This window comes from Phycodurus eques, chromosome 21 (genome assembly GCF_024500275.1).
Source record: "Phycodurus eques isolate BA_2022a chromosome 21, UOR_Pequ_1.1, whole genome shotgun sequence".
Lineage (NCBI taxonomy): Eukaryota > Metazoa > Chordata > Actinopteri > Syngnathiformes > Syngnathidae > Phycodurus > Phycodurus eques.
This window is the reverse complement of record NC_084545.1, coordinates 7,709,143-7,724,611: the sequence shown is the minus strand read 5'-3', so window position 1 is coordinate 7,724,611 and position 15,469 is coordinate 7,709,143.

The following is a 15,469-nucleotide window of genomic DNA, read 5'->3' as shown; positions in this document are numbered from 1 at the left end:
AGAACACTGACTCTTGGTACTCTTGGCCACAGTGATGAAAATAAACCTTTGCTATTTTTCTTTCCGAAAAGACGATGTTTATCTTTGGTCTGTATTTAATCATCATAAATCAAAATAATCGTGTTATTTCCTTGTTTGAAAATGTATGGACTTGGAGCGCTGCCACTTGCAATCTGTTTCTCAACATTGTCCTTGAGCTCTTTAACTGAGCCTGTTGCTATGGTTTCATCTAAGGATGCACAGACACCATTTTTTTCTTAGATCGAGTACTAGTACTTAGATTTGAGTACACACTGATACCAAGTACTTGGATCATGTGACCTCTGTCATACGTATGAGAAACCCTCACCTTTTTAACAATGTTTTCAGTGGTCTGATGGGACGCCAGTCCACCTGAAGGGGGATCTGATTGTACAAGGTGCTCTACAGCACCACCATGGGCCTGAGCATTGGAGGGGCCCTTTCCTGCCTTGTAGCGCTCTACTTTGCTGCCCAGCCGAGCAACAAGTGATTCTACACAACTGGTTGCACTCTGATTGGATGGCACAATTGGCTTCTAATGGAAAGTCGGGGATTTCACGTAAAACGTTCAGCGCAACTTTTTGCACAGTAACATTTTTTTATTCAGAGATTATATTTTCAGGACAACCAATAAAGTTTCTTTTGTCAAAGCGTCGCTCGTTTTTACTTAACAGCTGTTTAAGTGCACAATGACAAGGTCTCACATCAGGTATAGTAATTGCATGCCCGTCCTGTTCCAAATGAGATTTTGAGCATCTATACAATATTGTATACAGTAGATGATTTGTGGAAGTGGGAAAAAAACATGTCATTCTACTAGTTTGCTGAATTTTCTTACTAATGAGGACAACATTTTTTTTACTAATACATGGACCTTAAGCTGGATATCAAGGTTATTGGAAAAAAATGCAGATAAGTGCACCTAATATAGGGACCAGTGCATACTGTATATGGAAGAATGCAAATCAACTTGCTGACCTTATTAGGCAAACCGTCACTTTTTCAAGCATCAATAAATGAGCTGATCCGATAACAAATTGATGAACAGACACCCAATTAAATAATATCACGCTAAATGAATGGAATATGGGAGAGGAAAAAAATAATTGTACTACTACATGATGATCAAGGAGTAATAAACTATAAACAACATGATTTCCTGACAACACTGTGTTATATTTAAACATTAATCCCATGATGATAGGGATGTGAGTTAAGAAGTGGATTTAATGATGTATAAGTAGAGGCATGAAAATATTTCAAAGCACCTGATTGGTTGATGTGAGGGTCAAAACACATATGTTAACACCGATCAAACTGCAGTGTTTGGATCCAGTCTTAACACTCGGATCGTAGTGGAATCGAATACAAATCAAATTTGCACCGACTCTTTGCCAGTTGATCCTCTCTTTATGAATTCTGAGCCTCCTAATTAATGTTTCTGAGCAGCTTCATATTGATGGATTAAATAGGATTTGCTGTTCTATCACTTATATAATGAGAACACTGAACCTATAGCGCTCCCTGGGTGCACCAGTCCAATATTGGTCCATTTGGACCTGCATTTTTTTCCTTCAATCTCCTGTTTGGCGAAGGAGAACTGAGCGTGTTTGAATCTTTCCTTTGACATCACATACTGCTTAAATTCACATTCATGGAAACATCAGACTGAGAAAGAAATAATTACTGCCGTCCAGACTTCATAACAGGCAATGACTATGAGGAACAGGGACTCTTAAACGGGTAACCGAATTTTTGTTTATACCATATACAGTGGTACCTCAATGTACTGAGTTTTTTATTCAGATACGAGCCTTTGCTTTTTTGCAATCATGGTGGCAGCAAACTTTACAACAAGCAGCAGTTTGGCAGAAAGTGAACAATTCTTCAAAAAGAGGCCAAGTGTTTACATCAAGCTGTTTCTTGCCATTCGCAGTTGAGGTTTACTGTAAAATTAAACATAAAGCAAGGAAAATTACATGTATGTTTAACCGAAGCACATTAACTTTGTCTTAAATAAGTCCACTCGCTAAAAGCTCACGCACAATGCAAAACGCCATAGACAGGCTAATGACACTATTATCAATGTAGCGGTAATTATAAACATTTTGCAACTTATTTTTGAACACAAGTGGTAGCAAAAAATGCAGACATAGCATAAAACAACACTTACAGGCATATATTCTTTATCATCAGCAAAAATCAACAATATTATTGAAGCGTAATCGAGACAGTCTTCTTCTGTGTATCATCTAAATCCTGTCCTATGTCTATGAATTATATTGCCCCCTGGTGGCCAAAGCCTGCACAGTAGAAGGAGCAGCACAATGGCCATTAAATTATCATGATGCACAAACTATTTAATTCTTAACATTATGTTCAATTATGTTATTATTGTATGTTCTTCAGTAAATACTGTTGAGTGCTATTTTTCCTTGTTAACATTACAAACGTTTTGTTGTGTTTTAGGGGTATCTGGAAGGGATATATGGGATTTACATTCATATCAATGAGGAGCAGTGTAAGAGATAAGAGTATTAGTGAGGCACAATGTGTAGTCACAAAAATTAAAGTCAAGGCACCACTGTATAGATATACAGATATACATATAGTTGCAGAAAAAAAGGGTATGAACCCTTTTGAAGTACGTGGATTTCTGCATAGATTAGTTATACAAAACGTGATCTGATCTTCATCTAAGTCACAACACTAGACAAACACATTCTTATTAAGCTAATACTGTACCAACCATGATGTTTCTATTGAACATTTTATATTTTTATTAGACACACCCTTTAAATACTCATAGTGAAGGTTGTCTGACCACCACCCCTCCTCCAGCCCAGTCAAATTATACTTGTGCAAGACATCAACCCCCCACTTTGTCCTGTGTATAAATGAGCCATTAATTTTGTCTCCATGACAACATAATTATGCCATCATCATTATTCATTTTGTTTTGTAAAAGAGCTTTGAGTAATGAAAGTAGAGTAGATGTGCCTATATAGCATTTTAATATCTATGGAAAGCCGTTTAAGCATTTATTAACATCCTTGATATCCATCTGAAAGTCCATTTAATAGTACGCTTGACAAGTCACTGCACTAGTTGAACAACTACGACGCACAAGCAGAATGATTGTATTACGAGCAATATTTTTTCCTTTAAACTAGTGACATTTTTGGCATTTAGTGCTATATCAAATATATCGGATATTGAATACTTTATGGAAAGTCTGTAATACCAAATAGCTCTTAATCACCCCCTAAAAGGGCTTTTTTTTCCTCCCACTTGATGACCAAATTACATATAAAATATTCAACAGATAAAATATGTTTTTATTGGTATGACTTTGTTGATGCCTTCTTTTTATTTGTTAAAACATTTTCTTAATCACAGGCATATTTAAAATAGTAGTAATTTTGCTGTGAAGTTGTGTCTCTCAACATACATGCAACCCTGTTACAAAGACTTTTTTGGCCATCTGGAGGAAGAGAAAAAAAAGTGCACTACGTGACTCAGCAGAAATTGCTCCGACCATGGGTGGACTTAATATAAGTCCTTGCCTCTATTTTTTCCACGCTGTTTTTTTTTCCATATTATGAGATGGACTGTGTCACTCTAACCAATGCAACCCTTTTACTCATATTATCAGAAAAAAATCATGTTGCTGTAAAACGTACTTGTTATTATATAGCCAATAATTGGAAATGGTTTATACGGCAATATTTTGTAAATAAAGTACACTGTATGTATCTGTAACAGTGTAATACTGTAACTCTTTTTTTTAAATGCACCATTGCTGGGTTGCGCTGTACGAATCAAAACCATCAAAACATTTTCTTGGTGGTTTGTTACCAATTTCTCTCATAAAAACATGGCCAAAAATGGTGCCTAAATTTTCCTGCAATTCTGCAATGATGCCTATAGTTTCAAACAATTAGCCCGTCAAACTGCAGTGCCATTACAAGATTGCTGGTGGTTCCTGAGGTGATATGCATATCAATGGGTCATGCTTCTTTTATGCAGGGCTGTGCAGATGGCACAACATGACGTAATCATCGAATAAAAGGTCACAGAATGAGACACTGAATTTAAAATGTGCTGCAAAAAGTTATATTTTGAGGAGTATAGTGATCATTTTTACACACAAATAGCATGCTCTTTGTGTTGTCAACTCTGCCTGCTGTGCAAAGCCTGGACATTTCAGAAGATAGGTGGAATAGCAGGTTGCAATAAAAAGGGAGCAAGTGTGCGCTCGGAATAGCGACACCCTGTGGTGACTCAGTGTCAACGCAGTCAACACTGATTTAGGTCAAAGTCAATCCAGTCATCGTGACGTACAAGAAGTACCTCTCAGTTTCTAAAAGGTTGGTGACTTTTTGTTTTTTAGTTAGTTATCAAGTCGAACTGTCAATCTGTTATCATGTTAGTTAATATTATCTTCCATTATCCATTCTGACTGCTGAATGCCGATGATCATTTTTTTAAACAGTACCTGACACAGCTTTCTGTTTATGTAATTTATACTGTAAACTGAATATACCTTTTGGTAAATTGCGCACATTTTTTAAAAATTTATTTAACAAGAAAGGCAAATGAGAGCAGATTCTCATTTACAATGCTGACTTGGCTGCAGACAGCAGAGTAAAACAAGGCAAAAATAAAAGCAAGTACAAACAAATGATATTCAGAGCATCACTCCAAGCTTTTCCTCTACCAGTTGCTGTGGTGGTGAAACAATGTTGGATCCACAGTGGCTTGTTTTAACTCATCATAAAAATGTGGCGCTGTTTGTGAAAATAACAAACGTGATTTATGAAGCTTCAAGTCAATAAACAGCTTCATTCATTAGTCAGTGCATTTAATTGCTCGCTCCATCAGTGTCATTTGTCACGTCCATTGAGAGTCCAAGACTCATGACACAGAATCTTTTAGGTGGTTTAATGTGGACAAAAACTATGCACTCTATGTCACGATTGCCGTTCTTGATGCAGATTACAGCTGTCATTCAAGAGAGAGAAACAGTTAAGTATCTTTCACCTTGCAGTGTGACTTGAGTTCGACACAGGACACATGACAATGAAGCAGTCACCATGACAACAGAGAATCCAATGGTGATGATAGGGTGATGCTCTCGGATGCTTGAAAATGGACGTGGAAGGGCAAATTTTTTTCACATTGTCACTAAAGATGTTTAAGGATATTTTAAATGATTTTTTTTTAAAAAGGAATCAAGAAACATGAATTTCTCTTTTTATATATTAGAAGCGAGATTAAGTCAGAGAGGGGGGATAGGATCCAACTCCCATTGAGCCTGAACATGATAAGCATTATAGAAATCGAAGGATGGACGCAAGATTATATTTACATATAATCTTGGTCTATGTATTTTAGAATATACTGCAATACAGTTTGTCCAACTGACATTTATGACCACAAGATGGAGATAAAATACCATAGCGTTGGCGTAGAGAGTGGACATTTAATAACAGGTGAAAACTAAAATGAAATTTTTAATAATAGTATTTTGGGTTTTAATTGGCTGAAGCAAACAAAGGCAGGTGAAATAAATATAATAATTACAAATATATATATATATATATATATATATATATATATATATATATATATATACATGCAGTTTCTTTGTTTGTTTGTGTCAACTTTGCGCTCACTCTTTATTTATTTTTATAAATGGTAAAGGGAATTCATGTCTAACAGTAAGATAAAAATGGAATTTACATTTTATATGGAATGAATGGAGAACTTGGTGCAGCTCTGTAACAGGTGTCATTGCACTCCTGAGTGATGAATTAATCCTTCCAAGAAAACCTTGATTTAATGACCCGCCAATGACTCCAGCGCTTGCAAAATGTCAGCAGAGCACACATGGAAACTATAGCAATAGTGAATCCTGCTATATTGCCTGGATTTAAGCTTTTTTTTATGTGCTTTTACAGTGCAGGCAAGTAGTCGAGTTGTTAGCACATCTGCCTCACAGGTCTGAGGTTCAATTTTTACAATAAATATCAACTCTGGCACTAGCGAACGTCACAGCAAGCAGCACTTTGGCAGATAGTGAACAATTCTTCAAAAAAAGTGGCCAAGTGCTTATTTCAAGTTGTTTATTGCCAAGTCTACTTTAAAATTACACATAAAACAAATAGAATTAAACATTGTGTATTTCACCAAAGCACAATAACTTTGTCTTATGAAAATATGAAAATAAATAATGGCATTTCCATTCATTTCAATGGGGAATGATGATTTGAGAGCATTGTCACTGAAAAAAATAAGCCCAATAGACCTGCTGTCCTGTGACAGCTTGAGATCTTTATATAAAGAAACCGTGTGAAAACCATCCATCCATCATCTGGCCGCTTTTCCTGAGCAGAGTCACGTGGAACTGGCGCCTTATCCCAGAGTGCATCAGAGAGGTGGTACTCACCCAGGACAGATGGCCTCCATTCACGCTCATCTTCACACCTACAAGCAATTTCGATTGTCCAGTTAATTAAACATACATGTTAGTTGGACTGTGGACATTACATTTTCATGAGAACATTTTGATGATGACTGTCTGCAGTCATTTGTGAGGCAGCACCCGTGCAATTAACTGCATTGTTGGCGTATTGTTGCCTGGCTGTGGCATATACAGTACATGCAGCCTACCATGATCCAATAAAACTAGTTGGTAAATGGTTGCTGCAGATGATAACTTATGATGTTTGATTTACAGTGAACCCCCGCTATATCGATATTGATCATTAGTTGGTATCTCTTCTTGCATCTCTTCTACAGAGGGCACCTCCACAACGGGGCTTCAATCCCTCATACAAACGTCAATGTTTTATATGTCACAATGCCAATAGAAAGCCATTACACTTAGCATTCACCTATCAGAGCTGCCTCGCTGTGCAGCCGCACATATTGCACATGCCAGAAACCACCACTGCCCTCACAGGGGTTCACTGTATCAGGATCAATATGTACATTGGTGTAAAAATGCCGAATGCAACCTATGGTGGAGTGAGTCATTGGTAATCACAACCACCCATGGGCAAAACCATTTGATTATCATGAGAGGGAAAAAAAACAAAAAAAACTTGGCAGTATTTGAGTAGTTCTTTAAACACACACCTTTAAGTCTATAGCCTCTTCTACACATCGATGCCTCAAAGTTTTCACAGCAGAGGCAACTCTGGCATTATACCCTTTACACTCAGATTGAATGGTTCCATTCAAACAGAACAACTACCCTGAAAAAAGTGGAAAATGAAGACTTTTGCAGTCAGTTTAAAAGGAGATCACGTCTCCGTTGTTGATATCTATGATCAATTCCTATGACAACAGAAAAATAAACTGTGTTTAGGTAGCAGCAGAAACACAATATGTAGCGGGTAGCCTCATCGATTATTTAAAGTTACAGTCACGCAAACGGAATATTCAGGATCTAAGGGTGATTAATAGCTCTGCGCTGTTTGCGTTCCAGTCAGGGCACACACACGCAGTCAAAGTTCAGTAGTCAGTGGTCAGGGCCAGCAAGATCTTTTTCTGTTGACATGAACACTATCAGATGGACTGACCCACATTTACAATCCAAAAACTGCTTTTTGTTTTATGCATTTGTAGTAATACATTCTCATCACTCAATTCTTTTTATTTCATAGTGTTTCTCTTAGCTGCACTGCTTCTAGCACATGTGCAGTATGTGGATGTTGTTGTTGTTGTTGTTGTTTGTTTTTGTTTGTTTTTTGACCAATCAGAATCAGTATTGCTAGCTGATGTGATTTCAATTCTATTAGCAATGGGAGTGTTTCTTTCCCAATCGGATTTCAAATTCATCACCACAAGGCCAGCAAACTGGCCTTCGTCCTCTGATTGGTTGGTCAGAGCACGCCAAGTTTGATGAGCAAAACTCACCAGTCTTTATCTGCACACATTAACACATTTAATAATTGGCATCTCCAGTGAATATAATAAAAAATAAAACATGTTGACATGTTTTTGTTTTTGTCATGTTATTAGATTAATATTGATTTTGAATTGCTCCCGGTGATGTACTTGGCACAGTTGCGTGCTGATTTCTTTTGTTTTTGAAAGTTTCTATCGTTTCTATCAGTGCGACGTTAGTGATTGCCACCGTCCATTGTTAGGACTGAATCAGCTGCCCTTCTTATACATCTTTTGTGCAAGATGTGTTCTTTCAGACAGAGTCTGAATCATCAGACGGCAGGTCGGCGTTAAAGTCAATGACAAGTGCAGCAGTGAGCAGCCAAACAGGAAAATGTATTCAATATGAACCTCACTGAGTTCTGCTACAGTTAAAGGCCTCGAGACTGTGAAAAAAAGGCCCGGTGGAGCCGTTGGCTTTATCAGACAACGTACTCAAATGTTCCTATAGAAATGAAAAGATGGACTGATTTACCCTTACCAACTGTTCAGGTCAATTTTGACCTGTTTTGATATTTAAAAGCCAACTAAATACAATAGTTGTCATTCTTTCTTGGCCCAAAAATTGACCCAGAACATACTACGTCTGCATGGAAAATGAACAGTTCAGTGTGTAAGGGTTAATCCATTAATTCTTCCAGCTGCTACCAGTTGTTCAAATGGCTGACACTTTCGCGATAGAATTTCTCTTAGGATGCATAAAAAAAGATGGCTCAAACTAAAACCAAATCACACCTTATAAATCATTCTGAGCTTATGAAACAGAACAAATTGGTCGACTTTCCAACTCTTGAATCATAAATAAGTGATTAATCTAGCGTGATGAAGGCCATAAAAATGAGCAATCCAAGAAATTCCCTCTGAGGATCATTAATATCTTTCATAAAGATGCTTAAGCCAAAGCCAAGTGATGATTCATCTGTCGCTAAAATACTATTGTCTATTAAACTACTAACTATAGTAGCACCCTCACTATATTTTACTTATTTAGTATCACACAGATTTCCAGAGATTTTTTTAGTTATTAGACAATGATGTCTTTCGATTTATTATTTTTAATCTGCTAGACAGACAAGTTTCTCAATGTCTTTGATGACTCATGATATGACACGTAGGTATTGTTTTGCAGTTTTGCTTACTGTAGATACTTTACACACCAATAAAACTAAATTATTCTGTCACATATTTAAACCCATTTCAATAAACAACAAAAACAATACTCTGACTATTTTTAAGGGTCAGCTCACACATTTGTGGTGGAGTTGTGGTGAACAGGTTTCACCCACAGTGGAGAGGTTCCGGGTTAGTCTTGGCTGGTCCTCCTGTGTGGAGTTTGTATGTTCTCTCCTGCTTATGTGTTCCCCCCCCCCCAAGTTTTCTTGCTCCCGCATTCCAAATACATACATGTTAGTTTAAATGAAGAATATAAATTGTCCATTGGTGTGATTATGAATGGTTGCTGCAACTGGCTGGTGACCAGTCAAGGGTGTAAGGACAAGTGGTTAGAAAACATGAATGGATGGATAACATAACTTTTTCTTCAATTAAAAAACAAAAACAAAATTAAATATATCCATAAAATAAATTTCAACAATAAATTAAGGAAGCACAATGTTGCATCTGTTAATAGTTGTATTATTGGCTGTGTTGATTGCATTATCAGAAATAAACACATATGTTAAATACTGTATATGCTACTGTTTTTTTTTTTTTAACTTAATTGTAATGAATAATCTTGGGAGCCCTTTTTTTGTCTTGAGCACCTGCACCCAGAAATGTCCTGTGCATGTGTGTGAATTTCAACTACCGTAATTTCTCATGTATAATGCGCATTCCCCCCCCCCCCCCCAAAAAAAATTTTTTTTTTGTCAAAAATCAATAGTGTGCATTATACATAGGAAAAGAGGAAAATGGAAAAAAACTTTCCCATTTTATAAATGTATACCACCATCTAGAGGTTATAAAAAAGCTGTAAACTTGATTTCGAAAATACCACCACCCCTAGAGGTTATGAGAAAGATGTACACTTTCATTCTCATATGCCACCGCCACCTCGTTGATATAAAAAAGGTGTAGCATACAATTTCATTCCAGTTCCAGAACTGTGAGGCAGACGCGCTAACCAGTCATGTTGTCTTTAAAGATTTGTACCCATCTTACAAATCCTGCTTGGGTAGTCAAACATATGAGCACAACTGTGTGTTATCTCATTTCCTAAATTAAAGTAGGGCTGTGAACTTTCAAAATAAGAGCAAGTAAATAAAAAGAAAGTATTACATGTTCAAATAAAGTGCTTCACTTTAGGATTATTCTTTGAAAAAAACCTTTAAAAATACAGGTACTACTTCATGTTTCTATCTTATGGGTAGAAGCAAAATCATGCATTGTAAAAATGCATTATACATAGGTAGAATGAATTCCAGAATTTTGAGGTCAACTTTGGGGGTGCGTATTGTACATGGGTGTGCATTATACATGAGACATAACTGTAGATACTGTATTTATCGTTAGAGAAAATATTTTCTGATGGCAGAGTCCCTGGATATAGAGAAACCACATCAAATAGAAACTCTATCGGGAAAATATTTGCCGCAAAAGTTGAAAGAGCTCGTGCCAAAAAGGTAACAATACTGAACAAGACCAAAAATGTGGAATGTGAAAATTATTTCCCTCAATGCATCCACATGGTCTCTAACATGCAGATGAGTTAGTGGTGTCCTCAATCTGTTTTATTCAAATTTAGCACTTCCAATCAAAGCAAGTCAAGCAACAAGCAGAAATGGAGTGAGTCCACACCAATGTAATAAACATAGAAAAGCAACCACGCTAATCTTGCCCTTCAGCATTTCCCTCCCACCAGCCAAAACATGCATGTTAAGTTCATTACAGACTCTAAATTGCTAGTATGTGTGTATGTTATTTTTAATATTTGTCCCAAGTTGTGATGAGGGGGTTTAGGAGGCGATGCCTTGAGTTGTACTGTTCAACTTTTCTGTATGGGTTAGTGCTTTTGTGTATTTTGTTTCTCATAGGTTTTAGTAATGAAGTGATCAGTTTACTTATTAAACCCAGTTTCACTATTGGTATGCGAAGAATTATGTTTGAATTACTGTAAATGTTTTAACGGTGCATGTTACAATGGGTTAAATTTGTTGTTTTTTTCATCGAGTACAGTACATTTGTTAAGTATTTTACTTTTAAGTACAATACATTTGCATGTAATCTTTTACTGTCTGTTATCAAACTTTTTTAGGTACTTATTTCTGTTTTCCTATATTTAAGCAGTGCTAATCTTCTAACTGTGACAAATTTTAGATTGCTAACCATAAGACTTTTTAGGAATACAATCTCTTTTCTCATTTATTTAATGACCACCTAGGGCTGTACTGTATTTCAATATTGGTATGATGGTGGTACTTGGAGAATTAAGTATTATTTTAGGTGGCACTTGGTGTAAAAAGGGTTGATAACCACCGGTTTAATGAATATAGCCCTTAAGACTGCCCCATTAAAAACGAGAGAGAGAGGGGAGAGAGAAAGAGAGAGAGAGAGAGAGAGAGAGGAGAGAGAGAGAGAGTGAGCTGTAGAGAGACATCTGTGGATTTGACTTTCAGGCTCGTCAATGTTATGTGACCAACCAATTAATGCATTTTGTTGCAAACTCTTGCTTGGGGTTTAAGTACTGCTCACCCTCAATTTAGTGGTTTGACTTAGAGGATGAGTACAACCATCACCACCTTTGCAACCACTGTGCCGCTCTAATGACACTGTGTTGGATGAGCACTTTTGAAAATGGATAAGTGAATGGATGGCTATTTGTCAAGACAAATGTATCTTGTGCAAATGGAAAGGATTACCTTGTAAATAAAATATCTCCACTGAGAACCAACAGTCTTTTGATAAATCCAGCACTTTTACAGAAAAACATGAACTCTCATTATAGATGGAACTCATTTAAACATTAATGAAGCAAAGCCGTATGTGTACGCATTGACGTTTTGCTCACAGAATGACTGTATTTTGGAATCAAAGCTGAGGTCATTTGCATTTCCTACCCATGCTTCTTCACTATATACCTTTTTAAATTGCCACAGTATTGGAAAGCTATGGATAATTTATAAGGATAGCTTTTCCAATGACGACAGACTGATTTCTCCCACCATCGTCTCATTGCACGAAGCCACTTTTAGCTTTGGAGGAGAATTACATCTGGAGGCTGTTGCTCTGCCTCATTCTTCTGCCCCCCATGACCTCTATTTCTATTAAAATGAATCTCTGAATTCGACACACAACTTCATTGTGCTTTTTTCTTTCAGACCATGGAACCGTTGTTGCCTTCAAGTATGTTATTTGCTATAATATAATTCCTTCTAAGTTCCTCTTCAAAGGAAGTTGCACAGAGCCACCATCTTACTGATTCTTTTAGCAAATAAGATAATTAAATGACACAAATTACATATAATATCATTAGGTCATTATCAATATATATACCATTGTATGGTACGATCTGTTTATTTACTGTACTGTACGTATTCGTCTGCGTATATACTGTAAGTGTGCAAACACATACTGTATTGTCATGACTAGAAAAAGTTTTAAGATTCAAGCACTCTTCAAATAGTCTCTGCATGGCCCCGAAGCACGCAAAGCACTTTTACATTATGGCCTCAGCCATTCACCCATTTAATATTCCATCATTTGACAGACATGCAGTCGTTCTACTACCTGAGCTCAGACATTTTATTGCACTTGCTAAAAATATCGTACAAAAGGATATGTCAGTATGACATTGAAAATTAATTCAATAAGTGCAGAAAATTTGACATTTTCCTTGTTTCTCCACACTCCCCACACTCACATTCCCATTGTCCATTTTTTTGCATTTATAGAACCTCAAAAAAACTGTTACACAAGTATTATTTTTTTTAGATCATTGGCTCAGCTCTGTTCTTGTCGGTTCAAGTTTTGTTTTTGTCACCTTGAGCTCAACAGACTATGAATTATCAGTTAATGAACCACTATTATGCAGTTTGCAAAAGGTTCATTATCGGCAAAGCAACTCGTTTCCGGGAAATGGGGGCCAAACCACACGTGACAGTCACATTGACTGTGACTTTATCAAGAGTGAGATTTATCTGTAGTTTTATCGCCATGTTTGCACAAAGTATGCGGTCTCCTCAAGCTAAGGTCACAAAATTAAATAATTACATTGAAAAAGTGATCATTTGCAAAACTCCAGCCACACCACAAGATACCAGGATGGAGAATAATCCTTGAACTGGGTACAGTCTGAGAAGTTTGTAACCTCACTCCGTGCGTGTGTATACAGTGCATCTTGAAAAGTATTCACAGTGCTTCACTTTTTTCACATTTTGTTCTCCTACAGCCCTTCTGCAAAATTAATTAAATTCAATGCAAATGCGTTAAAAATAAATAACTAAGGAATCACATGTCCATTCTATCGTCGAGTGTCAGAGCAAAGAAGAGAGTCGAAGCAATTGTCTGTAGACCTACGAGACAGGATTGTCTCAAAAGACAGATCTGGGGAAGAGCATAGAAATATTCCAGCTTTTTTTTAGGGCGCCCCTGATCATAGTGGCTGTCATCATTTGTCAATGTAAGTTTGGGACTCTTCCTAGAGCTGTCTCATGAAAAAGACACTCCGCGTCCAACCAGATGGAGCAAAGAGGAATGAACAAAACTATCTATCTATAGGTGTGCCAAGCTTGTGGTATTATAGTCAAAATGACTTCGGGCTTTAATTTCTGCCAAAAGTGCAAGTATGAAACAAAAGCAGCAAATACTTATGTACAAACATAAAACAAAGATTTTGTATTTAAAACACCCACGTAGCTGTGCCTTAATATAGTTAGTTAAGCTTCATGCTATCAAACATTGAAAAACACCATAAACGGGCTAGTAAATAGTATTCGTGTTGCAGTGTTATAACCCTTTTAGCAACGGATATTTGAACACAATCGGTGGAGCAACACATTTGGAGAGAATATAACAGTTCTCACAGCCATATATTCTTTATCCTCTGCGAAAAACAACTGATATGACTGAAGCTTACCGAGTCAGTTTTGAAACTCTTCTTTGTGTGTATCTTTATGTGTAAAATATACTGCACCCAGATGTTCAAGACAGGCACACCAAAGGAGCAGCACAATGTCCATCGAATAGAGGCAAAAAAATGTGGCAAATTTTTTTTTATTCCTAACATTCTATTTAATTGCATCATAAATGTATGTTGTATAAAGTGCATTATTATACAGTGCCTGTTATGTTTCTTATTAAAACACATTACAAAAACTTGTTTTTTGGGAGGCTGGAATGGATTAAACAGTATTTTCATTTATTTCAATGGGGAAAGATGTTACAAGCGGGGTCACAGAAACTCGTTTCTTGTATTGTAACAATTTCTTGTTGGTTCATACCCGCATCCATCCTATTTTCTACACCGCTTATCCTCATTAGGGTCGCAGCTGAACTGGAGCCTATCCCAGCTGACTGGGCAAGAGGCAGGGTACACACCAGACTGGTTGAGACTGATTTGATTACCTTAACTTACATGTTTTTAGAAAGAAACCGGCAAAACCCACACAAACATGAGGAGAACATGCAAACTACACAGAAAGACTAGAGCTCCCTCCATGCTGCTCACACTGGTTCAATGTAATAATCTAATATTATATATATATATATATATATATATATATATATATATATATATATATATATATTTGTGCAACTGCCAAAATACTTTGCATGGAGACAAAAACATTGTCCCTATACAGTCAGCAACTGAGTAGAACTGGGAGTGACAAGCACTTGATGCAATGAGCCTTTATATCTTATCTAAGCACATCTCTTCATGAGTCAGTCAGCGTTCCTTACAATGTAACCATTTAGACAATCCAAGAAAGGAATAGACTTGCAGCAACACAATAGCACATATAAAATCCTCTGACAGAAACAATGCACAGGGTGCATGTAGTAGAAAGTAAGGTATGCTTATTTTCACATTAGTATAAGAAAAAGCACGACAGGTATATTAGCACCATAGTAAGCACATGCATTCAGCAACAGAAATTAACATGGAAGAGATGCTGTTTATCTGTCAAGGACATGCAGCACTGAAAATTCTATATGAAAGGAAAAATTTAATTTTAATTGTTTAAATTACTGTAGCCTGGGGTTGGCTTCAGGCAAGGACCATTTATTCTTTTTGTTGTTTTGTTTTGTTCTTGTTCTTTTGTCCACAGATTCGAACCCGTGACCCTCCGGCTCCCAAGTGAAAATCCTCACAGATGAGCTACTGCACCTTAATGAGAAAATATATTGTGATACATCATAGAGTAGCTCATGGAAATTAGTCTGGAAACCTTCAGACCTGTAGAAAAATGGATGGATAATTTAACTGGAGTGTAATCCAGTTTTAAAATTATAAAGCTTCGTTAGGAATCATGTCAGGAATTGCCCTCATAAGTGT